This window comes from Meles meles, unplaced genomic scaffold (genome assembly GCF_922984935.1).
Source record: "Meles meles unplaced genomic scaffold, mMelMel3.1 paternal haplotype, whole genome shotgun sequence".
NCBI classification, from domain to species: domain Eukaryota; kingdom Metazoa; phylum Chordata; class Mammalia; order Carnivora; family Mustelidae; genus Meles; species Meles meles.
In genome coordinates this window covers 80,689-84,050 of record NW_025721189.1, presented here as the reverse complement: position 1 = coordinate 84,050, position 3,362 = coordinate 80,689, and positions in this window count along the sequence as shown.

Sequence of the window (3,362 nt, the reverse complement as noted above, 5' to 3'; positions counted from 1 at the left end):
ATCCACTGGACCCACCAATGGAAAGAGAAGCCAGTCAGTGATTAAACAAATCTATAACGGAGAAATCTTGATCAGACAGAAGGAACTCCCCTTTCTTAGAAAATAATTTTGTTTACACTAAAGAGGGAAGAAAATAAGGAAAGGAGAAAGTTTGTATTGGGAGAAATTTATAAATATTTAGCTGGTTGAACAGGCAAACATGTTTTGGCTTATTTTGGAATTTACAAGGATTATTTCTTCTCCTTGCCAGACATCAGTAGCTATTGTCTGGCCAGCATCCCTGTTCCCTACCTTCTTCTGCCAAAAAAAAAAAAAAAAAAAAAGAAAGAAAGAAAGAAAGAAAATCAGCCACTGAATCCCACCCCCTTGGCCACAGGGCCATGAGTAAAGCTGTGAGCTAGGACAAGTCATCTAGAACATTCCTTGGAAATTCAGATGTGACTACTTAGAGAGGATAGCCTCCTTTTTGCTAGAGTCCAAACCTGAGGCTAGTAAGCCTACAAAGGCTGCCTGCCAAGCTTCTCACTGCCTAAAGGAAGCTCATATGTAGGCAAAGGTAAAGCTTCAGTTCAAATTACTAGAGTTTCTGTCACTTTCAACTGAAAGAATTCTGGCTGGCATAGTCTAATCTTATAAAGGAGTGCAGAGAAGCTCAGGCAGGAATCAAGCACTCCTGGTCATGGCGGGGAGAGACCAGGACTCCCAAAATCCACTCCTGCCCTTCTGCTGGGCCACATCCAGTTCCTCTGCCTGGGCGTAGAGAGGGGCCAGGCACCACATCCAGAGTTTACTCCCAGGAAGATGAAGGACCAAACCTTCAATGCATCCCCTCTTGATCTGCTCCATCCCTTCTTCTGCCCCCCACCCCATGCCCTGTAGTCACAGTGACAGAAAAGACTACACCACTACTAACGATCTCCTAAAAACTACCAAGATTGAGAACCCAGCCATTATTCTGAACCCTGTCTCTGGTTTATACTTCTATTCCTTTAATAAAGAACTTGAGTAATGAACTCCTGCCTTTATTTAAACAGTGCTTCCTGTCTGCCTTGCCCTGTCTCCTGCTGAAAACTCCCACCTGTGTTGCAAACATCTCAGCTGGTCTGGCTACTCCTCCTGTGAGGAAGGTGAAAATGGAGTGAAAAAGAAGCAGAGATCTTTCTCCAGATCCCTGGAGCCAGATCAAGACAAGCCTGTCATGATTCCCACTTCAGTGGAAGGGGCCCTGGGCTTGCCTCCTGGCTTAAGCACCAACTGAGTACTGTAACATGGGACACCTTCTTTCCTGCCCCAACCTTGTGTCCTTCCCCTGTGAAATGCAGAGGTTAGTGATGCTTATTTCAGAGGGACTGTGAGCATTCTGTGAGATTCCCATCTTCACAGGATCTAACATGGGTCTGCGAACATTGCGGGTCCTGGGTTAATGCTCATTTTCTCCTCCTTCCTGTCTCAGCTGATTAGAAAAAGGATGTTTCACATGACACATGACCCTACCTGCTCTCAAGTAAGTTACGTGGAATTATCACATCTTCTCATGCACCAATATACATAAGATGAATGTGCAATACTATTAGAATAAAGAATAGTCTAATTACAGTTCTAACATTCAAGCTGGCACCAAACATTAATTCCTAGGGAATACCAATTGCCAAGGATTTAGTTGCCAACCTGTGATGGGTGTATGTATGCAGCGACTGAACTTGTGAAATCAAGGAGCCATCACACTTTCCAAAACACAGGAGGAAATCTGTTACAGCATCGCATTAATGCACGGGCGTGCACACACACACACACACACACACACACAAACACTGTCCCTCTCCCACTATGCCACTCTGGTCTCATTTCCTTTTTCTGACGATGTTCCTGCATGGATAGATGGGGGGAATGCCAACAATTTTGCCAGCACCACTGACTAGGAGCTTCCACCAGGCTAGAAGGCTGCGAGGATGCTTCCCCAAGCTTCTCCAACAATAGCCCTGTGAGGGCTATTAGCAGTGGATTCCCACTTCATGGGTGGGGATCTGAGGTAAAAAGAAGCTGAGTAATAGTAACTGTAACCAACCAAGAGTGACTGTAACCCTGCTGGATGCTTCTTATGGACTCTGTTTCTGAAGCCATGTGCCTGGGGTCTAGTCCTTGTTACCCCATTGTGCAGAAGACACCACTACCTAACCATGTCATACAGCAACATACTGGAAGAGCCGGGACTGACCCTTAGGTCACTGCTCCCAGAGGGCAGCCCGAGATGCTGAGAGAGACTCCCCACTTGTCTGAGTTCACTTGGATTCCCACCAGGAAGCTGCAATCCAAACCCTGCTCCATCCAATACCGATCTATATCCTACATGCAGTATTTCTGGAGTTCAGCAATTAACTTGACGTAATTCCTGATGGTTTTCTTGAAAAGAAAATGACTGCAAAACTGAACCCAGGGGTGCCTCGGTTATGGCGGGGTCGTGTCTCTTCCCCAGCAGAGAGGTCTGTCCCCAGAGCCACCAGCATCCAGGTTTTGGTCGATAACTCAGATGGGAACAAACAAGATCCCACCTTGCATTTGTGGAAAGCATAAAGGCAGAAGACTATGAAGCAGATCAGGGAATTGGGCTGGGTGGAAACTGGCCTTGACCCTGAACTCCAGCTCTTACCAGGTGCTGTGCCACATGTGAGGCCCTGCTTCAGCTGATAAGATAAAACCAGACGTTTTATGGAAGAAAGCCCTGCAGGAACCAGGACAGGAAGAGAGTGCCCTGCCTCAGGGTGGCTCCCAGTGGGAAAGTCGAAGGGATTGGTACATGCAAGTGTGTGAGGTTAAGAGCATGAATTCCCCTACCTGTCCCAGAAGTGGCAGGTGTCAGACAGCCCTGAATCTGGGAGCTCTGGAAGAAGGAAAACCAGAAGAGCCAAAGATCACGGTCATCCTAAGGACCCACTGCCAAAAACCCAATCTCTTTCTTCTCAAAGGATCAGTGCCAGGGAACAGATGAGAGCCAATACTGTGGACAGAAGAAGACACCAACTCCCGGGGGCTACACGGGCCTTAGGGACTGTCCTCAAAAGTAAGAATCAGCAAGTAGAAGTGATAAATGGATAGGGTTTCCATGCAATCATGCTGTCCCAGGAATGCAGAATGAATGGGAGGTAAGCAAAATGGAAGGCAGAGAGATAAGTGCTGTGCTTTGGATAAGAAATCCAAAGAGGCAATTCATGAGGCCTGCAGGATGTGCGGTTGGTGTGCTGACTGATTGGAATGGGTCTTTGGACAAGAACGATATAAGGGCAGCTCCCAGGTATTGGCTTGGATAGCTGACTAATAAGGACAACTCTTCTAAAGATCAGTCTGAAAGCTGATGCATAATTATA